The sequence below is a fragment of the Neoarius graeffei genome, chromosome 15 (genome assembly GCF_027579695.1).
Source record: "Neoarius graeffei isolate fNeoGra1 chromosome 15, fNeoGra1.pri, whole genome shotgun sequence".
In the NCBI taxonomy this organism is placed as follows: Eukaryota; Metazoa; Chordata; class Actinopteri; order Siluriformes; family Ariidae; genus Neoarius; species Neoarius graeffei.
Window position 1 is genome coordinate 54,155,201 of NC_083583.1, and position 27,855 is coordinate 54,183,055.

The 27,855-nt window shown below is 44.1% G+C and overlaps 1 protein-coding gene and 1 pseudogene across 1 annotated transcript in view; one reads left to right on the top strand and one right to left on the bottom strand.

The window, feature by feature from the left end:
* Positions 1-27,855, top strand: part of LOC132899027 (cystinosin-like) — a 260,058-nt gene that overhangs the window by 13,896 nt on the left and 218,307 nt on the right. The gene's annotated exons all lie outside the window — the stretch shown is intronic.
* LOC132899767 (RING finger protein 223-like) lies at positions 3,844-4,488 on the bottom strand (annotated as a pseudogene).

Here is a 27,855-nt window from a genome sequence, read left to right on the forward strand (position 1 = left end):
CTGGCGACTTGTCCAGGGTGTACCCCGCCTTTCGCCCATAGTCAGCTGGGATAGGCTCCAGCTTGCCTGCGACCCTGTAGAAGGATAAAGCGGCTTGAGATAATGTGATGTGATGTGATGTGTTCAGGTTCATTCATATATAATTTTTTTTCTTCCTTACAAACCTGTATGTGGTCTCAGACTCAAGGAGCATTACATATGATCACAGTTATTTGTGTCATAAAATAAGCTCCTCAGCTCTGGACCAATCACCCCTCGGATTCGAGGATGATGTGCGTGGAAAGTTTTAGCTGCTCAGCGAAAGCTAGTGAAAAACAAAATGTTCTGTAAGTACGTTCTAACAGGTTCTGCCTGCTGATAAATGCCTTCATGTCTACTTGTGACAACAGCACAATAGAGTTACAATAGCGGTTAGTTTGCAGGCTAGTTAAATTACCTAATGTTACTGATGACACGTGAACATTGGGCTACTTGCAAATTGTATATTAATTGTATTTTTGCTTTAAAAGTTTTACATTTCATTATTAAAGTATTCATGAATGTGGAATTTTACGTTTCATTATTAAAGGCATAACAATGCCTCCTGAATGTAGAATTTTAAAATTCCATTAAAGCTTTCTTCTTTGAAACTGAATGCTGTCTTTCATTAAACAGCTATAGTAGGGGAGACCGGGTATGGTTGTAACACATTTTTCTTCAGCACATAAAACTCTCATTTCTTTTTAAACTACAGTTGTAGAACTTTTAGGCAAAGTACCCACATTTGTCTACTGCAGTTTGCAACCATTTAAATCTCCTCAACTACATCACAAAATTTGTCTGATTATGTCAAATACAGAGTGTACCTTTGTTACAACCTACCCCACTACTGGGGTAGGTTGCAACACGTATTGGGGTAGGTTGTAACAGGTAGTTAAAACACAGAAAAAAACCAACAGAAGTCCATTTCATATGCCGATTTATTGCATGAACATGGAAAATAGATTCACCAACTATGTTGTATGACATACAATCCACTCTCCATATTGAAAATTAAGATCATATTAATGTTATAAACAAAATATAAAAAGCATAATGTTTACATTTAATGTTTAATGTTACAACCTACCCCACCACTGTCATCCATTGCTTAGCTAGCTGTATTAGCATGGTGCTTTGACATTAGCAGGGGATAAGTACACCATTCTTTACCTTAGAGACTGTAGTTTGACCTGATATAACTCATACAACGTTACCTACAATGTGTAAAGCACTAGGAAAAAAAAATAATATAAAAAAAGTTACTTTCTTACCTCAGACTTTGTTTTTTTCACTTCTCTCCGTGAGAACTTGCGCCAACGATTTCCAAATGTCCATGCGTGGTCGAAAAGGAACTATGAAGAGATTCTAATTGCCACATGACTTGTATCTTATCCCTGATTGGTGGAATTAGTGGCGTTACAACTCCCCCCGTGTTACAACCATACCCGGTTTCCCCTATATTTCATTCGTAGGTCGCGTTAACCGACAATTGTCCGTCATTGACGGATTTTTTTTAGCTATGACCGAAAAATCTGAAGGCCGTCGGTCATTTTGACGGATGTTTAGTCAAGTCAAGTCAAAGTTTATTTATAAAGCACTTTAAAAAACAACAACAGGGCAGTTGACCAAAGTGCTGACAAAAGGCCCTAAACACGCAAGACTTGAAAGACACACAGGACTTGAGAACAACCATAAAACACATAGGAGAACAATAATAAAATACCAGCACAAGAGGGGGGCTATTTACAGTAGATGGAATATAAATATATTAAAAGAATAAAACAAAGTGACAATTTTGCCAATAAAAAGATGGGTTAAAAGCGGGATTTCAGACATAGATAGATAAACTAAAACCTCAAAAGCCCTAGGTATATTAAAACAGACGAGACTAAGGTCTTACAGAGTTAAAAGCCTGTGCATAGAAATGTGTTTTAAGGTAGGTTTTAAAATCAGACAAGGAAGGGGCCAGGCGGATGTGAAGAGGGAGCTCATTCCAGAGTTTAGGGCCAATGACAGCAAAGGCCCTGTCCCCTCTACTCTTTAGTCTGGAGGGGGGCACATCTAGTAGTAGTTGGTCAGCTGACCTCAGTGTTCTGGCGGGAGTGTGAATTTTTAAAAGATCAGCCAGGTTTACCGTTTACCGTTACCATTACCAATAACAATAGCCTAATAATAAAACATAATGAAACACACAATTGAAATGATTGGCAAGTTGTGGCAGAGTTTTCTTACATACAGTATACATAGTCTTCACTGCCGTCACTTTCAATCTGAGCCGACGTTGCGGCAGTCTTGATGTTCAGTGCATAGGCTACTCATGTATACATTGTAGCCACTGTGCAAGGCTGTTCCCCCCATCGCGCTCCTGACCGCACTCTGACTTTTCTAACAACTAGCACAGTGAGATGTATTAATGTTTCCTTTCTCTGCAGAAGACACGTCATTTTTGCTATTAAAAAAAGAGATGCATTGGGTTGTTTGTGTCGTTTCCCTGCCTGTACGTCTTAATGCAATAGCGCTCATTTAGGCTAGTTGTTTTCTTGTTTTTAAAATGAAACAAATGTCGATTTATTGTATTCTTCCCCAGCAAGCTTAGGAAGCTTAGGAACATCACTGCTCGAATATCTGCTAAACTATCATTTTAATGAGAGCACGGGTAGACTAACATTTAAACATCGTTTTATTTAAGACCTTCCGTGTCAGGTTCCAGGCTCCACCGAGCCGAGGCTCTTGCCGGTTTCTGATCACTTCCCTGGGAGAAATGTTTCCCGACTTCAGAACTTTGGCTGAAGTGGCGCTGGTTATTCCAGTCTCCAGTGTCGCAGCAGAGCGCGGGTTAAGCCTTCAGAATAAAATTAAAACGTCAATGAGAAGTCGTCTGTCCGAGGCAAAGACGCAAAATTTAATGACAGTTGCCTCGGCAGCAGTCTCCATTGACGACTTTGATTATGCACAAGCGAGCTCCCAATTTAAATCCATGCGGGCCAGAAGGAAGGTTTGAGCTCACGCAAACAGGTCAGATTAGATTGTCACTTAAATCGTTGTAGTGGACTGTTCATATTTTAACTGCAATTGTCTTGCTACGTTGTAAAATAACATTGTTCATATGCCCGTTAAGGCACAACAGCCGCAATGTTTTTAGCGGAGGGAAAATGGGTTCACAAGTGACCGAACGTCAGAATCTCTGTTCATCTTTTTGCATCATAAATACATAAATAAATGATTAAATAATACAAGCTTGTTCTGTGAATTAATTTTTAAATGAAGAGTCCATGAAAACACAAGTTATTAAATATATAGCATTTATAGCCTATATACATTGTCATTTAAAAGTTAAAATAAAATGACAGATAATGGACAATGACGGAATTTTTACGACCCTGTCCGTCAAAATGATGGACAATGAAAAAGTCTAACGCAATCACTGATTTCATGCCTCTCTTTGTGTAAAATAATAAAAGAACAGTCTGGATTGTCAATTTCAGATTTTTGCTTGTTATTGATTGGGGGTGGATTACAGATACAATGATTTTACACTTTCCCAATAGGGGGTGCAAGAGGCAGTGTCCATAGAATAGGCTCTGCATCCACCACAACCCTGACCAAGATAAAATGGTTGCTGAAAATGAATAGCCAGTACATTTCTGACAGTGTTTTGAACTAAAAAAAAAAAAAACTCTGAATTGAGATGTTACACTGATGCTTTTGGACTCTGGTTTCAAGCCCATTCTCGTTTCTAATCAGGTTTATTTTGTGTCTTGCCCATCATCGCTGCATGTACAGAGCTCAGGAGTGTGAGATGAACCTGTGTGTGTGTGTGTGTCAGTCAGTTATGGCTGCACCAGTATTCACGGAGCAGAGGTGCTGATGTTGGATGCGGGACTTGGAGAACACCAGCTCCATAGTGATGGCAGACCGCAGTAGGTGCAACACAATCAGCACCACAATCACTATGCTTTCAATAAACACATACAGAATCATCAACCAATGTCTTGTTGCCATCAGGTCTTCCCTGGAGTGTGTCTGAGGTGGAGCACCTGCACCATGCCTCCTGGCACCAATGTCAATGCAGATGCAAAAATCTGGCATGCCTGCCTTAAGCGATTGCTTGTACTGTAGCACAGCTTGTCCCCATTGAGCCACATGAGCTCCTCATGCTGCTGGTGCATAGGAAGATGACACAGAACCTCACGACTGGTAGTCAGAGCTGGCGAGCTGTTTTTAGGGATGGTGGTAGGGTGTCGGCAGAAGGGACATGAGATTTTGCTCTCCTGAGGGTACATGGAGATGGCCATGAGGCATAGGAGGCACTCCAGACAGAACATATGCATGCAGTCCAGCTGTTTGGGTGTTTTGAAGACATTTGTCATATGTGGTGAAGCAGATGGAGCATTGCAGCTCGGGACCTTTCTCTATCTCGGTGTCCAATGTCATCTGGATGTGCCACACAGTCACTCCCAGGTCCATCTTACAGGTACAGCTGATCAGTCATGCCTCCTTTACGTCTGACTGGCTTAAAAAAAAAAAGATAAATGCCATATTATGAAAAGTCTCTGATTACGTTGTAAATAAATTAAATTATAAAAGATCTACAGAACCGGTCAAAAGTTTGGACACTCCTACTCATTCATAGGTTTTGCTGCATTTTGACTCTTTTCTACATTGTAGAACAATACTGAAGACATCAAAACTATGAAAACATGGCGCATATATGGAATAATGTGGTTAAAAAAGTGTGTCAAAAAAATGTTTCATACTTTAGATTCTTCGATGTAGTCACCATTTCCCTTGATGCTTTGCACACTATTGGTATTATCTTAACCAGCTTCGTGAGATTAATAGTTATTCAATAGAGTTTTTCTCTATTTCTTTTCTCTGTTTAACTGTAATGATGCTGCTGGAATCTTAATTTCCCTGAGGGAATCCTCCCAAAGGGATCAATAAAGTTTTATCTAATGAGGTCCTGGAATGCTTTTTGATTAACAGGTGCCTCGTCAAAAGTTAATTAGTGCAATTTCTTGCCTTCTTAATGCGTTTGAAATCAAACAGAAAATAGTAAATAATACAGTAAATAGCCCTATTCCACAACTGTAGTAATCCATACAGTATTATGCCAAGAACCGCTCAAGTAAGTAAAGAAAAATGACATCCATCATTACTTTAAGACATGAAGTGTCTTAATTAATAAAAATAATGCAAAACCTTGAATTTGAAGGCATGTCCAAACTTTTGACTGGTACTGTAACTATGTGAATAAGATCTGCAATAAATGCATATGCATAAAAATGAGTCAGAAAATTATGTAAATGTACAAGTAAATAAAAAGTCATGTAAATATGAAATAGAGTTTTTTTTTAATCCAGTGTACTACTTGTTCTTTTAAGTAAAAAATGTATTTGTAATAGGGCTTCTATACATCTTTTCTATTTTATTTCAGCCAGTGTTATATATTTCATAATGGCTTTTTCAAGATGGTTCTTTCTTAACACTGAAAACCTTCAGCATACTATATCTTTAAATAATATTGGCTGGTGTTGAGTGGTCGATCAGATATATTTCATTCAGTCAGCATGATATTGAATGAGTGGAAGACAAGTTCAATATCATGCTATGCATATCTGATACCATGAAAAAAGCCAGCCAATATGATTTATTATACATACACAACGTTGTATGCATCTTTCAAATGATTAATGCCCGCACGAATACTGACTAGTGCAGTCCTCTTGTAAAAGTCTCCGTCACTTTTCCTCACCTCCAAATAGAACTTTGACAATATTTCAGCTATTGCTCTCTTTTCCAGTTTTTTGATGTCTGTTGGTATGTTTTTCTCTTGTAAATATGCGTGAAGAGGGTGCTCTGGTTTCCTCCACAGTCCAAAGACATGCAGGTTAGGTTAACTGGTGACTCTAAATTGACCGTAGGTGTGAATGTGAGTGTGAATGGTTGTCTGCGTGTATGTGTCAGCCCTGTGATGACCTGGCGACTTGTCCAGGGTGTACCCCGCCTTTCGCCCGTAGTCAGCTGGGATAGGCTCCAGCTTGCCTTGCGACCCTGTAGAACAGGATAAAGCGGCTAGAGATAATGAGATGAGATATGCATGAAGAACATCTAATGAAATTTTGGTAGCGTTTCAGGTGTTCAGTGCGTCTTTCTCTTTCAAAGTTCTCTCAAAATCTTCCCTATTTAGTGAAGCAAACCTGGTGGCCATGTTTGTTTCCAAATTGTCACAGGTGCTTGCTAGCATGGAGGTTTTATATGTAATACTTATGGTATTTTCAATTCACTGCGACAGTTTACTGTGGGCACTGCCAGCAAACAAAAAATACTTCTGCACATGCACAGCAGAAAACTCTTTGAATACTTGCATCAGCTCCGACATGTGACGTCATGTTGTCTTGACAACTATGCAATATTGTAAACCATATTCAATGCTAATTCTCCACTGGGTAGAGTGACGTAATACACATAGGATAAGTGATATGATAATATTGCATGTTATCAAACCAAATGAATGAAACCTGCTAGAAGGGAATAGAAGACGTTTTTATTCCATCAAAAAAGTGTCCTGTATTTATAATACATCACAGTGAGTGATGGTACTGTACAGGAAATTACCTCCACTCTATCATTTTATTGAACTGGCTCTTCCTTGAAAGTCACAGCAGAAGTCCAATTAAAGAGAGCTAAAATTGCTGATAACCTGGTTACTGACACTTCAAGCACGGTTAGTTATATTGTACATGATTGACTTCTAGGTTTCATCGGAACAAATTTGATATTTTATAAAATGTTCTATATTTTTATTTTTGTTCTTACCCTGCATCTTATTTTATTATACTGTATGTATTTAATCATTATTTAACACTAAAGCCTGTTTTCTAGACACTTCAAAAGTTATTCTGAATTTCAAACATTTTTATAACTAACCCTGTGTCCGAAATCACTCACTATATAGTGGACTATATTGTGAGCTCACCATTTTGTAGTGCTGTCCGAATGTATTATTGTGAGAATTATTACACCCTATATAGTGGACTCGTAGTATCCCACAGCGCACCATGAAAAGTAGTGTACAACCGATGGTCACTAACCAAGCAATATATACCATCATGCATTGCGGTCACGCTGAAAAGAAAAAAGGGGAAAAAAGTGTTGGGGTGAATGGCTGGAGGAAGAAACACATTATAAACGGAAATTAAAGTACAATTAAAAATAGTAAGAGAATAGAAAAAAGCTCAAATGGAATAAGACCGATAAAATACAAGTTAGAGTGCAGAGCGGCAAATTAATCAAAAGTCTCAAACTTGATTTAATGAAAAGGCAGCGGCAAAGAAGTATTCAACCTTGATTTAAAAGAACTGAAAGATGCAGCAGACACAAAGTACTTTTATATTTATTTTAAATAAATAAAAAGGCACATTTTAATTGTGCGACAGTAATGACACAAATAACAGCGCGACGGGGTAATGTCCGAAAGTGTTTTTTTTTGTTTCCCCTCCCCATTACCAATGAGCTCACTATATAGTCCTCTATGTAGAATTCCCAATGTAGCAGAGTGGTAAGAATGTAACTATAGCGACTACGCCACCTGAGGAATTGCGCCCCAGGAATTCTAGCAAAAATATAACATTAACACAATTAAGGACACAGGTACGTGCACATCGAAACAACCAGAGACGTGATTTCCAACAATACAAAGATTTTTATTACAAACCAAAAATCATATACATCAATCTTTTTAATAAATTCTGGTACCAAAAAAACAAACATTAAAATTCACATCTAAAAAGGACCGTTCATAGGGTGCAGGGCTTCGCCCTCTACTAGGTAGTGGGGGAAGAACAGGGCCTTCGTTACTGCAATAAGAGGGGTACAATTAAGATAGGAAAAAAGATACAAAACCACAACACAAATGAACACAACAAATAAATAAGAAAAAATCAAACCACAGCACACAATCAGGAAAAGCAAATCACCAAACGTGCACAAAGGAAAAAGACTGGAGGGGATTCCACCACCAAACTGCTTGGGCCCGTCAGCAACCTGTCTACCACCCACACACACTCGCACAATTGGAGAAAAATAACACAATATTAGAATCTACTCCAGGGCACAAAGTTAGATATACAAACATGTACAAATGGCTAATGTTTGGATGTTAACACACAACACTTAACTTTAGCACCCACAGCACTTGGCGCGCCTGCTGTACTAGAAGGGCCGCCACTGCACCCAAAGTCCGGTGGTAAAGTACACACACAGCATACAACAACCACACTCCCATACACAAACACACGCACACACACCAACAGGCACCAGTGCGTAGTGCCAATTAAACAAAGCTACTGGTGATAACAGTCCACAATCAAGCAATATATGATGGTCACCCAGTAGCCTACAATACATATATACTGCACACAAACAACCTCCCTCGATTAGGTCGCAAGGGGGGATGCCAACTAAAAAAGAAACCAAACAAACAATATCAACAAAAAAATTCAAACCAAGATAGAAACTGGGTGGAAACAAAGCAGCAGCGGGACCAACTAGGCAGCAATCAACTGGAGCGTCACACCGTTTCCCGTCAGATGGAATGGTCTACAGAGCACAAGGTAACATTAACGCACTAAAAAGTACTAAAAAAAATAAGAAAACTACCCGCTAACCGGACTAAGATTAGGCCATCCGCTTTACTTAACCAACAAAGTAAGCACAATGAGGAGGCACAGATCTATATACGCCCAAACACCATAGCAGAAAATAAAGATACATACCAAAAGGGGCAGAGCCGCTCCATCACACAGCCCAACAAAACACTGGCTAACACCAACGGTAAATGCACGCTTCCGGGCTAAGCATGCCACGGTAGACTGCCCAGTGTGTGAGAAAAGGCAATGCAGAAATCAGATGTCCAGAGCCCTCGACAAGGCGCCTCAAACCGCACAAGCGGCGCACACGACGTAAAGTTGAGATGAATGCACAAATGCAAGTAACAGAAGGGAAAGTTTGCTCAGCCCCAGCACACCATCTACCAGTCGCCCCAAACGCCAGCGAAAGTGGGAAACAAACGCCATCCCCAGCTGAAACTTGGCTACCCTAAATAGTATAGGGACCGCCCCCCCAATTAACATTTCCCATACCAATCCGCCAACGAGGAGTCAAAACTGGCCAACGGTTGCTCTGCTACACCTAGATAGTGAGTAGGGAGTAGTGAACGAGTGAATGATTTTGGACACAGGGCAGATCTTTTTTGGAGGAACTGCAATATGTTTTTGTACATGTATAAGAGGGTTCAGTGATTCAATCGATCAATCAATCAATCAATCATAGATGTGAATAACTAAATCTAAAGTCTGTTTTGCTCATTTACATTTCTTAACCTTCATTTTTACCCAAGACAAAATGTTAATAATTTACTGAAAGCAAAACGGACAATAACAGATAAGAAGAAACCTTTGTCACATGCACACAAGCACAGTGATATTCAATCTTTGCATTTAACCCATCTGAAGCAGTGAACACACACACACACACACACACACACACACACAGAGCAGTGGGCATCCATACTATAGCGCCTGGGGAGCAGTTAGGGATTAGGTACCTTGCTCAAGGGCACTTCAGTCCAAGCCCACCCCATGTTAACCTAACTGCATGTCTTTGGACTGTGGAGGAAACCCCAGCACCCAGAGAAAACCCACACAGACACGGGGAGAACATGCAAACTCCACACAGAAAGGCCCCCGTCATCCGCTGGGCTCAAACCTAGAACCTTCTCGCTGTGAGGCGATATCTGTTAACCACTACACCACCATGCCGCCCAAATAGTGGATCACATTAACTGACTTAGTATCTGATATTGACTTTGACATTTGAATTAAATAAATGCCATCATTTTTTAAATGAAGCAAATGTTGTGAACAGTAAATTTCAAGGTCAAGAAAAAAAACAAACAGTACAAAAAGTATTCCTGCAAAACATGCAGCTACTGAACTAAATGTTGTAATATTACTTTGATGAATGATGTGGGAAAGAAAAAAAAAGAAAAACTGGTTTGGACTCTGACCTTCAGACCCAGCTGGATACTTGCATGCCATAACTAAAGTGTAAGTATGACTGTGGCTATTCAGTAGATATTCCAAAAAAAAAGGCACATGAAATGATAGTAGGGATAGATTTAAATTAGAGTGTGTGAGCTTGATAATGGTGTACCTTGTATTTATGGTCCTGTGTATGTGCAGAATGCTGAGCTTACTCAACGGTGTACACTTGACCAGCTGCAGCAAAGTATGCAGAACAAGTCTATGTAAAAGCAAAAGGTGATTAAAGAGTGCACCAGTTCCACAGTATACAGTTCATGCATCCAGTTCATGTAATCGGGTATAAACAGGAGTCTCGCTCATTCTTTTCATTTGACATGGGTTAAAGTTTCCACAAACATTTCAAAATCATTCATTCTTGGCTGCAGTGTCACACTAACTGTGGTTAGGCCTTGTGATTTGCCTGGCTTGATCATACATGTATTGGGTGTGTTTTCTTTGTGAGACACTGAGTTACATGGGAGACCCTGGCTTGCGCCTGGTAGCACACACAGTCCGCTTTGTTGTTTCTGTTTTCTTTGCACCGTCCGGTTTATGAGTGCCCTTCATAAACCTTTTCATCACAATCAGACGCTCTGAAAGTCATCTCTTCACTGGATCGCTCACTACTCTGACTGTTATAAAAGTCCAAAACAGCTCAATATTCTGACTCTACTGGGATATCAGGACCATTTTGGCTTTGCACCAAAATATAGGAACAAAGATCAGGGACAGATGATCAGGTTGATTGTACGTGGTGGATGTTCATTATGTCTAACTATTACAAATATTTTAAGTTCGTTTCTTAGACAAGGATATTTTTTAAACTTGTTACCTCGTTAACACTACTAATACTACGTATTAAAAATAAGTTATGGAGAAGATTGTGCCAAAGAGGTACGCTACCTGGAAAAGCTAGGAAAAAAATTGGCGCGACAAAGAAACCATCTCCGCTTCAATCTCCGCTGCCGAGACGAAGGCGTCATTCCAGCAAGCCTCTACATAAAAAATCCGATACCAACAAGAAACGCGGAAAGGACCATCGAAAGAGCGCGAATGACTCTGGTAAGAGAAAGAATCAGATGCACGACTAACAAAATCAACAATTTAAACACAGAAATAGCACAAAGAAAACAAGAATTCAAACGCCGGTTCAAATTCAGCAGTGACATGGAAAAAAATATGGAAGAACATCTGAATGTAATACAAGAACAAGAGTTTTCAAAAACAAAAACACGCCATATTAAAAAACTGAACAGACTTATCAATAAGAAACAAAATAAATGCAAGGACAAGCAAACAAACGAAAAATGGATTTGCAACCTGTCTAAACACACACTAACAACAGCAGAACGCACTATACTCTCACGGGGACTAAACTATGCCATTACACCAAATAAAATCCCGCATGAAGAATTCGTATTAGCCACGGAACTAGCGTGCAATATGATACAGGACCAAGGACAGAAAGCCGCATTAAGGAACGAAATAGCAGGCATCCTCACCTCAGCTAAACCGCCACCCAGAAACATAACCAAACAGGAAATGGAAGCCATCAGAACACTTACAAAGAACAAGAAAATAACAATATTACCGGCTGATAAAGGGAGGACCACGGTTATCATGGACACTAATCAATACGAAAAACAAATGAATGAAATGCTCACGGACCCAAACACATATGAAATATTAAAAAAAGACCCGACGGAGGAAAAGAAAAGAAGACTAAAGCTATTACTCAAACCGTTACTGGATGACAACAAAATTGATAAACAAACATACAACCACCTCATTCCCACAGCAAACATCACCCCCCGGATATACGGCACACCGAAAATTCATAAACCCGGAGCACCACTAAGACCCATAGTAGACAGTATAGGATCAGTTACTTACAACCTTTCCAAGATGCTGGCAGACATAATCAAACCACTCCTCGGACTCACGGAATACCACTGCAAAAACTCAAAACAACTGGCGAAAGAATTAAAGGAAATCAAGATAAAAAAGGATGAAATGTTTGTATCGCATGACGTCATATCCCTCTTTACAAAAACACCGGTCACAAACACTCTCAACATAGTAGAAAACCGGTTAAAAGCAGACAGAACCCTGAAAAAACGCACAAAACTTACAGCACAGGACATAACAAAACTATTACATTTCATTTCCACTTCCACATTTTTCCAATTTAGAGGCATAATCTATAGACAAAAAGAGGGATTTGCAATGGGGGACCCGCTATCTGCCACTCTATGTAACTTTTTTATGGAGGATCTGGAAACCCGAGCCATAGAAACAGCACCGGATGACTGCAAACCTATCTTCTGGAAAAGATATGTTGATGACATTCTCGAAATAACCAAGACAGGCCACACACAACAACTCACGGATCATTTAAACTCCATAGACAAGACAGGCAACATAAAATTCACACACGAAGAGGAAACGGACAAGACAATAGCTTTTTTGGACTTAAAAATACACCACACAGAAGAAGGGAACATTAGAATTACAACATACAGAAAACCTACACACACCGACCAATATCTTCTCTGGACATCTGAACATCCCATCGCACACAAAATGTCAGTAATCAGAACACTATACGACCGAGCACAGAGCATCACAGAGGAGAAAGACAGACAGGAGGAGGAACAACACATCCAACAGGCATTAAAAAACTGCCAATATCCACCGTGGGCAATTCGGAAAGGGAAATTACAGACACAAATAAAAGAAAATAAACAAACAAGAAAAAACACCGAAAAAACAAACCGGGGCTTTGTCACACTACCATACATAAAAGGAGTCACAGAACGCATCCAACGATCCATGAGGAAATACCACATCAACACCCCGGTCAAACCATACAAGAACCTCCGACAGCTGCTAGTTCACCCCAAAGACAAAATACAACTGGACAATAAATAACGTCATCTATGAAATCCCTTGCCGTTCATGTAATAAAGTCTATATTGGTGAAACGGGCAGATGCTTCCATACTCGAAGGAAAGAACACCAATTAGAATGTGAAAAAGAAACAACAAGAAGACTCACAAGATCCGAAAAAGAAAAAGCACACCAAGAAAACCTAAAATCAGCCATTTCAGACCACTGCAAACGGCAAAATCACATAATGAATTGGGAAGAGGCCAGAGTCATTCGCGCTGAAGAAAATAGATTCCAGCGTTGGATTTTAGAGGTAGTGGAGATACGTAAGCGGGCGCAGAGGACTAGGGAGCGTATGCACTGTCGCACACCTGGAGCGCCGTCCTGGAGGAGCGACCTGACAGCAGGAGGCGTGGACTACCTGTCAAATTGGGCGGGACGTTCACGCCTCCTGCACGCAACATCAGCTGATAAGGCACGTCACCACTCGACATCTGGTGACTGTTTCTGAAGAAGGCGGGAGATTCTCGCCGAAACTGTTAACGAGGTAACAAGTTTAAAAAATATCCTTGTCTAAGAAACGAACTTAAAATATTTATTACAGGTTGATTGTATATATTGTCTTTAATGTAATGCTTATTCTGTTTAAAAGAGATATGCAGAACCTTTATTTTTAAATAAATTTCTGAGTGGATAGTATCTCCATCCTTGACTCTTGTATGCTGCATAAATGGGAATTTAAAAAAAAAAAAAAAAAAAAAAAAATATATATATATATATATATATATATATATATATATATATATATATACACACACACACACACACACTAGTGCATCTCAAAAAATTAGAATACCATGAAAAAGTTCCTTTTTTTCATAATTCAATTCAAAAAGGTAAACTTTCATATATTCTATATTCATTACATGTAAAGTGAAATATGTAAAGCCTTTTTTGTTTTAATTTTGATGATTATGGCTTATAGCTCATAAAAATCAGAAATCCAGTATCTCAAATTATTAGAATATTCCCTAAGATCAATAAAAAAAAAAAGGATTTACAATACAGAAATGTCCAACTTCTGAAAAGCATATTCATTTATACACTTAATACTTGGTTGGGGCTCCTTTACCATGAATTGCTGTATCAATGCGGTGTGGCATGGAGGTGATCAGTCTGTGGCACTGCTGAGGTGTTATTGAAGCCCAGGTTGCTTTGATAGTGGCCTTCAGCGTATCTGTATTTTTGGGTCGGGTGTTTCTCATCTTCCTCTTGACAATACCCCATAGATTCTCTATGCGGTTCAGGTCAGGCAAGTTGGCTGGCCAATCAAACACAGTAATATCATGGTCAGCAAACCATTTGGTAGTAGTTTTGTCACTGTGGGTAGGTGCTAAGTCCTGCTGGAAAAGGAAATCAGCATCTCCAAAAAGCTTGTCAGCAGATGGAAGCATGAATTGCTCTAAAATCTCCTGGTAGATGGCTGTGTTGACTTTGGACTTGATAAAATACAGTGGACCAACACCAGCAGATGACATGGCACCCCAAATCATCACAGACTGTGGAAACTTCACACTGGGCTTCAAACACCTTGGGTTCTGTGCCTCTCCACTCTTCCTCCAGACTCTAGAACCGTGATTTCCAAATTAAATGCAAAATGTACTTTCATCTGAAAAGAGGACTTTGGACCACTGAGCAACAGTCCATTTCTTTCTCTCCTTAGCCCAGATAAGACACTTCTGACATTGTCTCTGGCTCAGGAGTAGCTTGATATTAGGAATGCGAAAGTTGTATCCCCTTTCTTGAAGATGTCTGTTTATGATGGGTCTTGATACACTGACACCAGCCTCAGTCCACTCCTTGGGAAGCTCTCCCAAGTTCTTGAATCAACTTTTCTTGACAATCCTCTCAAGACTGCGGCCATCCCTGTTGCTTGTGCACCTTTTCCAGCCACCCTTTTCAGCAATGACCTTTTGTGGCTTACCCTCCTTGTGGAGGGCATCAGTGATCATCTTCTGGACAACAGTCAAGTCAGCAGTCTTCCCCATGATTGTGGTTGTGTGTACTGAACTAGACCAAGAGATACACTGTGTTAATACTGTTTTACTCAAACTTAAAATAAAATATTCTAATATTTTGAGATTTTTTTTTAATGTTTTTGTACTGTATGCCATACTGATTAAAATTAAAATAGAAAAATGCTTGAAACATTTTAGTTTATGTGTAATGAGTCTATAATATAACATTTTCACTTTCTTAAATAACTGACGGAAAATATTGAACTTTTTCACAATATTCTAATTTTTTGAGATGCACTAGTGTGTGTGTGTGTGTATATATATATATATATATATATATATATATATATATATATATATATATATATATATATAAATTTTTTTTGAGAGTTAAAATCAACCACAAAGTTGGCATTCACAGAGATGCCTACCCAAAATTTTGAATTTCAGTATTATTGAAAATATTTTTCAGTATTTTTTAATGAATTTCAGTAACACTAATTCATGCACATTTCCATTCTGTAAAAATGCATATATCAACATATTAACACCTTAATTATCAAGAAAAATTATGAAGAGATGCATATCAACATAACACCTTATTTATCAACAAAAATTGTTGTTTTCTAATGAATTGAATTTTTTTTTAAAACAATAGCAGCTGTATCCATTGCATTTTCACTCAACTCAGTTCCAGAGCAGACAATATTATAGTATTAAGTATAAAGCAGCCAGCCACTACACCGTCAACAAATTCGAGTGAGCAAGTGAGTGGGGGACTGACAGCATCCATACATCCCAGTTTACCAAAACACACTATGTATGAGGACCCTCCAGATCTACTCCTTTACCTCATAAACACCATTAACAAAAGGTTTGACTAAACAGATATGTTTTCAGTCTAGACTTAAACACTGAGACTGTGTCTGATTCCTGAACATTACTTGGAAGGCTGTTCCATAACTGTGGGGCTTTGTAAGAAAAGGCTCTGCCCCCTGATGTAGCCTTCACTATACAAGGTACCAGCAGATAGCCTGCATCTTTTGATCCAAGTAGGCATGGCGGGTCATAGAGGACCAGAAGTTCACTCAGGTACTGTGGAGCAAGACCATTCATTGCTTTAAAGGTCAATAGTAGTATTTTATAATCAATACAAAATTTGAGTGGGAGCCAATGCAGTGTGGATAAGACAGGGTTAATGTGGTCATATTTTCTAGTTCTTGTAAGGACTCTTGCTGCTGCATTTTGAACTAACTGGAGCTTGTTTATGCACTTATTGGAACATCCTGACAGTAAGGCATTAAAATAATCCAACCTGGAGGTAACAAAAGCATGAACTAGTCAAAGTTTGTCAGGGTCTGTCGATGCCTCTCAAGGTTCTTCGAAGTCTGTCAGGGGCTGTCGAGGTCTATTGAGGTCTCTTGGGGTCCTTCGAAGTCTGTCAGGGGCCATCGAAGTCTATCGAGGTCTGTCGACGTATGTCAGGGTCTGTTGGGGTCCTTCAAAGTCTGTCAGGGGTCGTCGAAGTCTATTGAGGTCTGTCGACATCTGTCGAGGTCTTTCGAAGTCTGTCAGGGTCTGTCAACGTCTGTTGAGGTCTTTCAAATCTGTCAAGGTCTGTCGAGGTCCCTCAAAGTCTGTCAAGTTCCGTCAAAGTCGGTCGAAGTCTCTCAGGGTCTTTTACCATCTGTCGAGGGGATATCAAAGTCTGTCGGGGTCTGTGGAAGTCTATCGGGGTCTGTGGAAGTCTGTCAGGGTATTTGGAAGTCTGTTGGGGTCTTTGGAAATTTGTCAGGGTCTGTCAGGGTCTGTCAATGTCTGTCGACGTCTTTCGAAGTCTGTCGGGGTCTGTTATCATCTGTCGAGGTCTGTCAGGGTCTCTGGAAGTCTATTGGGGTCTATCAAAGTCTGTCAGGGTCTGTGGAAGTCTGTCGAGGTCTGTGGAAGTCTGTCAGGGTCTGTGGAAGTCTGTCAGGGTCTGTGGAAGTCTGTCAGGGTCTGTGGAAGTCTGTCAGGGTCTGTGGAAGTCTGTCAGGGTCTGTGGAAGTCTGTCAGGGTCTGTGAAAGTCTGTCAGGGTCTGTGGAAGTCTATCGAGGTCTGTCGAATTCTGTCGAGGTCTTTTGTATTCTGTCAGGGTCTGTCTAGGTCTTTCGAAGTCTGTCAGGGTCTGTCGAGGTCCCTCGAAGTCTGTCGATTTCTGTCGAAGTTGGTCAAAGTCTGTCGGGGTCTGTCAAAGTCTCTCAGGGTCTTTTACCATCTGTCGAGGTCTATCAAAGTCTGTCGGGGTCTCTGGAAGTCTGTCGGGGTCTCTGGAAGTCTGTCGGGGTCTTTTGAAGTCTGTCAGGGTCTGTCGAGGTCTATCAGAGTCTGTCGACATCTGTCGAGGTCTTTTGACGTCTATTGGGGTCTATTATCATCTGTCGAGGTCTGTGGAAGTCTGTCAGGGTCTGTGGAAGTCTGTCAGGGTCTGTGGAAGTCTATTGAGGTCTGTCGAAGTCTGTCGAGGTCTTTCGAATTCTGTCAGAGTCTGTCAAGGTCTTTCGAATTCTGTCAGAGTCTGTCGAGGACTTTCAAAGTCTGCCGACGTCTGGCGAGGACTTTCAAAGTCCGCCGGCGTCTGGCGAGGACTTTCAAAGTCTGCCGGGGTCTGTCGGCATCTGTTATCATCTGTCGAGGTCTTTCAAAGCCTGCCGGCGTCTGTCGAGGACTTTCAAAGTCTGCCGGCGTCTGTCGAGGACTTTCAAAATCTGCCGGCGTCTGTCGAGGACTTTCAAAGTCTGCCGGCGTCTGTCGAGGACTTTCAAAGTCTGCCGGCGTCTGTCGAGGTCTTTCAAAGTCTGCCGGCGTCTGTCGAGGACTTTCAAAGTCTGCCGGCGTCTGTCGAGGACTTTCAAAGTCTGCCGGCGTCTGTCGAGGACTTTCAAAGTCTGCCGGCGTCTGTCGAGGACTTTCAAAGTCTGCCGGCGTCTGTCGAGGTCTTTCAAAGTCTGCCGGCGTCTGTCGAGGACTTTCAAAGTCTGCCGGCGTCTGTCGAGGACTTTCAAAGTCTGCCGGCGTCTGTCGAGGACTTTCAAAGTCTGCCGGCGTCTGTCGAGGACTTTCAAAGTCTGCCGGCGTCTGTCGAGGACTTTCAAAGTCTGCCGGCGTCTGTCGAGGACTTTCAAAGTCTGCCGGCGTCTGTCGAGGACTTTCAAAGTCTGCCGGAGTCTGTCGAGGACTTTCAAAGTCTGCCGGCGTCTGTCGAGGACTTTCAAAGTCTGCCGGCGTCTGTCGAGGACTTTCAAAGTCTGCCGGCGTCTGTCGAGGACTTTCAAAGTCTGCCAGCATCTGTTATCATCTGTCGAGGTCTTTCAAAGTCCGCCGGCATCTGGCGAGGACTTTCAAAGTCCGCTGGCGTCTGGCGAGGACTTTCAAAGTCTGCCGGGGTCTGTCGGCATCTGTTATCTGTCGAGGTCTTTCAAAGCCTGCCGGCGTCTGTCGAGGACTTTCAAAGTCTGCCAGCATCTGTTATCATCTGTCGAGGTCTTTCAAAGTCCGCCGGCGTCTGGCGAGGACTTTCAAAGTCTGCCGGGGTCTGTCGGCATCTGTTATCTGTCGAGGTCTTTCAAAGCCTGCCGGCGTCTGTCGAGGACTTTCAAAGTCTGCCAGCATCTGTTATCATCTGTCGAGGTCTTTCAAAGCCTGCCGGCGTCTGTCGAGGACTTTCAAAGGCTGCCGGCGTCTGTCGAGGACTTTCAAAGGCTGCCGGCGTCTGTCGAGGACTTTCAAAGGCTGCCGGCGTCTGTCGAGGACTTTCAAAGGCTGCCGGCGTCTGTCGAGGACTTTCAAAGGCTGCCGGCGTCTGTCGAGGACTTTCAAAGGCTGCCGGCGTCTGTCGAGGACTTTCAAAGTCTGCCGGCGTCTGTCGAGGACTTTCAAAGTCTGCCGGCGTCTGTCGAGGTCTTTCAAAGTCTGCCGGCGTCTGTCGAGGTCTTTCAAAGTCTGCCGGCGTCTGTCGAGGTCTTTCAAAGTCTGCCGGGGTCTGTCGAGGACTTTCAAAGTCTGCCGGCGTCTGTCGAGGTCTTTCAAAGTCTGCCGGCGTCTGTCGAGGACTTTCAAAGTCTGCCGGCGTCTGTCGAGGTCTTTCAAAGTCTGCCGGCGTCTGTCGAGGTCTTTCAAAGTCTGCCGGCGTCTGTCGAGGACTTTCAAAGTCTGCCGGCGTCTGTCGAGGTCTTTCAAAGTCTGCCGGGGTCTGTCGAGGACTTTCAAAGTCTGCCGGCGTCTGTCGAGGTCTTTCAAAGTCTGCCGGCGTCTGTCGAGGTCTTTCAAAGTCTGCCGGGGTCTGTCGAGGACTTTCAAAGTCTGCCGGCGTCTGTCGAGGTCTTTCAAAGTCTGCCGGCGTCTGTCGAGGACTTTCAAAGTCTGCCGGCGTCTGTCGAGGTCTTTCAAAGTCTGCCGGCGTCTGTCGAGGTCTTTCAAAGTCTGCCGGCGTCTGTCGAGGACTTTCAAAGTCTGCCGGCGTCTGTCGAGGTCTTTCAAAGTCTGCCGGCGTCTGTCGAGGACTTTCAAAGTCTGCCAGCATCTGTTATCATCTGTCGAGGTCTTTCAAAGTCCGCCGGCGTCTGGCGAGGACTTTCAAAGTCCGCCGGCGTCTGGCGAGGACTTTCAAAGTCCGCCGGCGTCTGGCGAGGACTTTCAAAGTCCGCCGGCGTCTGGCGAGGACTTTCAAAGTCCGCCGGCGTCTGGCGAGGACTTTCAAAGTCCGCCGGCGTCTGGCGAGGACTTTCAAAGTCTGTCAGGGTCTCAACAGACCTTGACAGTCCCTGACAGACTTTCACAGACCTTGACAGAGTTCGACAGACCTCGACAGAACCTGAAAGACCTCGACAAAACCTCAAAGACCTTGATTAGACCCTGACAAACCCCTTCAGACATCAACAGACCTTGACAGACTTCGACAGACCCTCACAGAACTTTCCAGAGAGTGACAGGCTTCAACAGACCCTGACAGACTTCGACAGACCCTGACAGACTTCGACAGACCCTGACAGACCTTTCCAGACAGTGACAGATTTCAACAGACCTCGACAGACCCTCACAGACCTTTACAGTGAAAGACTTTGACAGACCTTGAAAGACCCTGACAGACCCTCACAGACTTTGACAGACCTTGACAGACATCGACAGACACTGACAGACCTTGACAAATTCAGACAGATTTGACAGACCCTGACAGAACCTACCTTACTTCGAGAGACCCTGACAGACCTCGACAGACCCTGACAGACTTCAACAGACCTTGACAGACTTCGACAGACCCTCACAGACCTTTACAATGAAAGACTTTGACAGACCTTGACAGACCTTGAAAGACCCTGACAGACCCTCACAGACTTTGACAGACCTTGACAGACCTCGACAGACACTGACAGACCTTGACAAATTAGACAGACTTTGACAGACCCTGACAGAACCTAACTTACTTCGAGAGACCCTGACAGACCTCGACAGACACTGACAGACTTCTACAGACCTCGACAGACCTTTACAGACAGTGAAAGACTTCGACAGACCCTGACAGACCCTCAGAGACTTCGACATGCCTCGACAGACCCTGACATACTTCGACAGACCCTGACATACTTCGACAGACACTGACATACTTCGACAGACCCTGACAGACTTCGATAGACCCTGACAGACTTCGACAGACCCTGACAGACTTCGACAGACATCGACAGATCCCGACAGAATTCCACAGACCTCGACAGACTTCAAAAGACCTCGACAGACGTCGGCAGACCCTGACAGACTTCGACAAATGCTGACAGACCCTGACGGACTATGACAGACCCTGATGGACTATGACAGACCCTGACAGACGTCGATAGACCTCAATCGACTTCAACAGATGCTGACAGACTTTGACAGACCCTGATAAATTCACCAGATTTCGGCAGACCCTGACAGAGCTTGGCAGACCCTGACAGACCTCGACACATGCTGACAGACTTTGACAGACGTCGACAGACCCTATCAGACCTTTAGCGACATTGTAAAGTGACGTTGACAGACCTTGAGAGACCTCGGCAGAACCTGACAGACTTTGACAGAATTCGACAGACCCTGACAGATTTTGACAGACTTCAATGGACCTCGACAGATTTGGAGAGACCTCAACGGACCTCGACAGATTTGGAGAGACCTCGACAGAATTTGACAGACATCGACAGACTTTGAAAGACCTCGACAGACGTCGACAGACCCTGACAGATGTTGACAGACCCAAACAGACCTTTACTGATAGTGAAAGACTTCGACAGACCTTGACAGACCTCAACAGACTTTTACCGATTCGTGAAAGACTTCGACAGACCTTGACAGTCCTCAACATACCCTAACAGACCTTTACCGATAGTGAAAGACTTTGACAGACCTTGACAGACCTCGACAGAATCTTAAAGACCCTGACAGACTTCGACAGACCTCAACAGACCATGACAGAATTTGACGGACCATTCCAGACAGTGACAGACTCCAACAGACCTTGACAGACCACGACAGACCCTCACAGACCTTTACAGACAGTGAAAGACCGTGATAGACCCTGACAGACGTTGACAGACACTGACAGGCCTCAACAGACCTCGACAGACCCTGACAGAATTCAACAGACCCCGACAGATGCTGACAGACCTTGACAGACTTCGCCAGACCCTGACAGATCCTGACTTACTTCAAGAGACCCTGACAGACTTCGACAGACCCTGACAGACCTCGACAGACCCCGACAGACTTCGACAGACCCTGACAGACCTCGACAGACATCTACAGACCCTGACAGACTTTGATAGACGTTGACAGACCCTGACAGAAGTCGACAGACCCTGACAGATATTGACAGACCCTGACAGACCCCAACAGACCCTGACAGACCCCGACAGACCCTGACAGACGTCGACAGACCTCGACAGACTTTGATAGACATCGACAGACTTCGACAAACCCGGACAGAATTCGACAGACACTGACAGACCTCAACAGACTTCAACAGACCCTGACAGACTTCGAAGGACCCAGACAGACTTTGACAGATCCTGACAGACTTGAACAGACACTGACAGACCCTGAGACACTTGAACAGACACTGACAGACATCGACAGAATCCGACAGACCCTGACAGATGTCGAAAGACCCTGACAGACTTCAAAAGAACTCGACAGACCCCGACAGACCTCGACGGACCCTGACACACTTCGACAGACCTCGACAGAGCTCAACAGACTTCGACGGACCCTGAGAGACTTCGACGGACCCTGACAGACTTCGACGGACCCTGACAGACTTCGACGGACCCTGACAGACTTCGACGGACCCTGACAGACTTCGACGGACCCTGACAGACTTCGACGGACCCTGACAGACTTCGACGGACCCTGACAGACTTAGACGGACCCTGACAGACTTCGAAAGACCCTGAGAGACTTCAAAAGACCTCGACAGACTTCAACAGACACTGAGAGACTTCGAAAGATCTTGACAGACATCGACAGACCCTGACAGACTTCAAAAAACCTCGACAGACGTCGACAGACCCTGGTAGACTTTACCAGACCCCAACAGGCTTTGACAGGCCCCAACAGACTTCAAAAGACCCTGAGAGACTTCGACAGACCCTGACAGACTTTGAAAGACTTCGACAGACCTCGACAGACTTCGACAGACCCTGAGAGACTTTGAAAGACCTCGACAGACATCGACAGACCATGACAGATTTCAAAAGACCTCGAAAGACTTCGACAGACCCTGAGAGACTTTGAAAGACCTCGATAGACATCGACAGACCATGACAGATTTCAAAAGACCTCGAAAGACTTCGACAGACCCTGAGAGACTTTGAAAGATATTGACAGACATCGACAGTCCCTGACAGATGTCGACAAACCCTGACAGATTGACAGACCCTGACAGACGTCGACAGACCCTGACAGACTTCAAAAGGCCTCGACAGACGTTGACAGACCCTGACAGACTTCGAAAGACCTCAACAGATGTCGACAGACCCTGAGAGACTTTGACAGACCCTGAGAGACTTTGACAGACCCTGAGAGACTTTGACAGACCCTGAGAGACTTTGACAGACCCTGAGAGACTTTGACAGACCCTGAGAGACTTTGACAGACCCTGAGAGACTTTGACAGACACTGACAGACTTTGACAGACACTGACAGACTTCGACAGACCTCGACAGACTTCGACAGACCCTGAGAGACGTCTAAAGACCTCGACAGACCCTGACAGACTTCGACAAGACCTCGACAGACCCTGACAGACTTCGAAAGACCTCAACAGACATCGGCAGACCCTGAGAGACTTTGACAGACCCTGGCAGACTTTGACAGACCCTGGCAGACTTTGACAGACCCTGGCAGACTTTGACAGACACTGGCAGACTTTGACAGACACTGGCAGACTTTGACAGAACCTGACAGACTTCGACAGACCTCGACAGACTTTGACAGATGCTGAGAGACTTCAAAAGACCTCGACAGATGTCGACAGACCCTGACAGACTTTACCAGACCCCAACAGATTTGACAGACCCTGACAGACTTTGACAGACCCTGACAGACTTCGACAGACCTCGACAGAATTCAACAGACCCTGAGAGACTTCGAAAGGCCTCGACAGACAGTGGCTGACTTCCTGTCCTGCATCCCGGAGGATGAGGTGTAGGGAGGTCCCATTGTTCAACCCTGCCTGTAGGGGTCATCCTTTTCCCTCGGATGACAGGCGTCGTCTGCAGGGGAGGGGGGAAATGTAATGGTGCGGCAGCCCGTTACCCTGGTTCACCACTTATTTTTGCACCACACGACCGCTAACAATTACCACACGGACACTGTTTTAAACACAGCCTGTTTATTTTTTTTTGCTCCTCGAACCGTGAACATTCTTCTGGAAATCGCGGAAGGACAGCATCTGCATCACACAGACACAAACGAACTTTTATCAATAAACTGCCTGAGTGTTTCACATTGTTAACAGAAGGCAAAGGTCTATGGACATGTTTGGACACTTTAACATTTGGGTAAAGCAGTTAATCGAATGAGATGGCAAGAACATGAAGTTTACTTACCTTGCAGTGGCATGTTGACTTCCTGGCGATGAAAGACCTGACGGCAGCTCCCGAGGGACAATTGTAGTAGGGGGCCGCTGTCGTCACAGATGTGAATGTTTCACTGGTGTATGGGGAAAGGGGTGTTTGCGTGTTTGTGTTTTATAGTGTGTGTGAAGGTTGTGGTGTTTATATTTTGTAATCGGAATATTTGTAATATTTATAGATAGTATTGAGATATATTTTTTTTTTACTGATTTTAAGCTGGTAAGACTTGATTGATTTTTGCTTCTGTTTTGGTTTAAGCCATGGGCAAGAAAACCCTTGGGAAACCCAGTGGCAGATCAGTCTTGGTTGAGGTGAGCTAGAGAGAACACCCAAATGTTACCAGAGAATTTGAGCACTAGTTATTTTGTAATTGATTTATTTTATTGGATTTATTTTGTTCTTAGTTGGAAGACTTAGTTGGTAGTTTATTTTTGATTGTTTTGATTTGGAGTTTTTTTCCCTTGTTTTTTTTTTTTCCTATGGACTGCTTGCTGTTGGGAAAGAAAATAAACTTCCTCTCGACTTCATCAACTCCGCTGTCCTGCTTTTTAAGCCGCAAGGTCTATCTTTACTACAGTCTGTCGAGGTCTTCTGAAGTCTGTCAGGGTCTGTTGACATCTGTCAGGGTTTGTCGACGTATGTCAGGGACTGTCGATGTCTATCAGGGACTGTCAAATTCTGTCGATGTCTGTCGAAGTCTGTCAGTGTCTGATCAAGTCTGTTGGGGTCTGCCGAAGTCTGTCAGGGTCTTTCGAAGTCTGTTGAGTTCTGTCAGTGTCTGACGAATTCTGACGGGGTCTGTCAGGGTCTGTTGACGTCTGTCAGGGTCTGTCGAATTCTGCCGGGGTCTGTTGACGTCTGTCAGGGTCTGTCGACGTCTGTCAGGGTCTGTCGAATTCTGTCAGGGTCTGTTGATGTCTGTCAGGGTCTGTCGAATTCTGTCGGGGTCTGTCGAAGTCTGTCGGGGTCTGTCAGTCAGGGTCTGTCAAAGTCTGTCCGGATCCTTCGAAGTCTGTCGGGGTCCTTCAAAGTCTGTCGGGGTCCATCGGGGTCCGTCGAACTCTGTCGAGGTCTGTCAAGGTCTGTCATGGTCTGTCATTGTCTGTAAAGGTCTGTGAGGGTCTGTCGAGGTCTGTCAGGGACTGTCAATTTCTGTCGAAGTATGTCGAGGTCCATCAAAGTCTGTTGAGGTCTTTCAAAGTCTGTCAGGGTCTGTTGATGTCTATCGAGGTCCTTGGAGGTCTGTCAGGGTATGTTGGCGTCTGTCGACGTCTTTCGAAGTCTCTCAGGGTCTGTCAAAGTCTGTCAGGTCTGTCGAAGACTGTCAGGGTCTGTCAAAGTCTGTCAGGGTCTGTCGAAGACTGTCAGGGTCTGTCAAAGTCTGTCAGGGTCTGTCGAAGTCTGTTGGGGTCTGGTAAAGTCTATCAGGGTCTGTCAACATCTGTCGAGGTCTTTGGAAGTCTCTCAGGGTCTGTCGAAGTCTGACAAGGTATTTTGAAGTCTCTCAGGGTCTGTCGAAGTCTGTCAAGGTCTTTCGAATTCTCTCTGGGTCTGTCGAAGTCTGTCAGGGTCTGTCGAAGTCTGTCAGGGTCTGTCGAAGTCTGTCAGGGTCTGTCAAAGTCTTTGGGGTCTGGTAAAGTTTATCAGGGTTTGTCAACATCTGTCGAGGTCTTTGGAAGTCTCTCAGGGTCTGTCGAAGTCTGTCAAGGACTTTCGAAGTCTATCAGGGTCTGTCGAAGTCTGTCAAGGTCTGTTGAAGTCTGTCAGGGTCTGTCGAAGTCTATTGAGCTCTGTCGAGGTCTGTCGAGTTCCGTCGAAGTCTGTCAAGGTCTGTCGAAGTCTGTCAAGGTCTGTTGAAGTCTGTCAGGGTCTGTCGAAGTCTGTCGAGGTATTTTGAAGTCTCTCAGGGGCTGTCGAAGTCTGTCAAGGTCTTTCAAAGTCTCTCAGGGTCTGTCAAAGTCTGTCAAGGTTTTTCGAAGTCTCTCAGGGTCTGTCAAAGTCTGTGAAGGTCCTTCGAAGTCTGTCAAGGTCCGACGAAGTCTGTCAGGGTCTATCGAAGTCTGTTGAGCTCTGTTGAGCTCTGTCGAGGTCTGTCGAGGTCTGTTGAAGTCTGTCAAGGTCTGTGGAAGTCTGTTGAGCTCTGTGGAAGTCTGTCAACATCCGTCGAAGTCTGTCAGGGCCTGTCAAAGTCTGTAAGGGTCCGTCGAAGTCTGTAAGGGTCCGTCAAAGTCTGGCAGGGTCCGTCGAAGTCTGGCAGGGTCCGTCGAAGTCTATCAGGGTCCGTCAAAGTCTATCAGGGTCCGTCAAAGTCTATCAGGGTCCGTCAAAGTCTAGCAGGGTCCGTCAAAGTCTAGCAGGGTCCGTCAAAGTCTAGCAGGGTCCGTCAAAGTCTGTCGGGATCCTTCAAAGTCTGTAAGGGTCCGTCGAAGTCTGGCAGGGTCCGTCGAAGTCTGGCAGGGTCCGTCAAAGTCTATCAGGGTCCATCAAAGTCTATCAGGGTCTGTCAAAGTCTGTCGGGATCCTTCGAAGTCTGTCGTGGTCCTTCAAAGTCTGTCGAAGTCTGTCAAGGTCTGTCATGGTCTTTCATTGTCTGTAAAGGTCTGTGAGGGTCTGTCGAGGTCTGCCAGAGATTGTCGATTTCTGTCAAAGTATGTCGAGGTCTGTCGAGGTCCATCAAAGTCTTTAGAGGTCTTTCAAAGTCTGTCAGAGTCTGGCGATGTCTGTCGAGGTCCTTTGAAGTCTGTCAGGGTCTGTCGAAGACTGTCAGGGTATTTCAACGTCTGTCGAGGTCTTTCGAAGTCTCTCAGGGTCTGTCGAAGTCTGTCAGGTCTGTCGAAGACTGTCAGGGTCTGTCGACGTCTGTCAGGGTCTGTCGACGTCTGTCAGGGTCTGTCGAATTCTGTCAGGGTCTGTTGACGTCTGTCAGGGTCTGTCAAATTCTGTCGGGGTCTGTCGAAGTCTGTCGGGGTCTGTCAGTCAGGGTCTGTCAAAGTCTGTCCGGATCCTTCGAAGTCTGTCGGGGTCCTTCGAAGTCTGTCGGGGTCCATCGGGGTCCGTCGAACTCTGTCGAGGTCTGTCAAGGTCTGTCATGGTCTGTCATTGTCTGTAAAGGTCTGTGAGGGTCTGTCGAGGTCTGTCAGGGACTGTCAATTTCTGTCGAAGTATGTCGAGGTCCATCAAAGTCTGTTGAGGTCTTTCAAAGTCTGTCAGGGTCTGTTGATGTCTATCGAGGTCCTTGGAGGTCTGTCAGGGTATGTTGGTGTCTGTCGACATCTTTCGAAGTCTCTCAGGGTCTGTCGAAGTCTGTCAGGTCTGTCGAAGACTGTCAGGGTCTGTCGAAGTCTGTTGGGGTCTGGTAAAGTCTATCAGGGTCTGTCAACATCTGTCGAGGTCTTTGGAAGTCTCTCAGGGTCTGTCGAAGTCTGACAAGGTATTTTGAAGTCTCTCAGGGTCTGTCGAAGTCTGTCAAGGTCTTTCGAATTCTCTCTGGGTCTGTCGAAGTCTGTCAGGGTCTGTCGAAGTCTGTCAGGGTCTGTCAAAGTCTGTCAGGGTCTGTCAAAGTCTGTCAGGGTCTGTCAAAGTCTGTCAGGGTCTGTCAAAGTCTGTCAGGGTCTGTCGAAGTCTGTCAGGGTCTGTCGAAGTCTGTCAGGGTCTGTCGAAGTCTATTGAGCTCTGTCGAGGTCTGTCGAGTTCCGTCG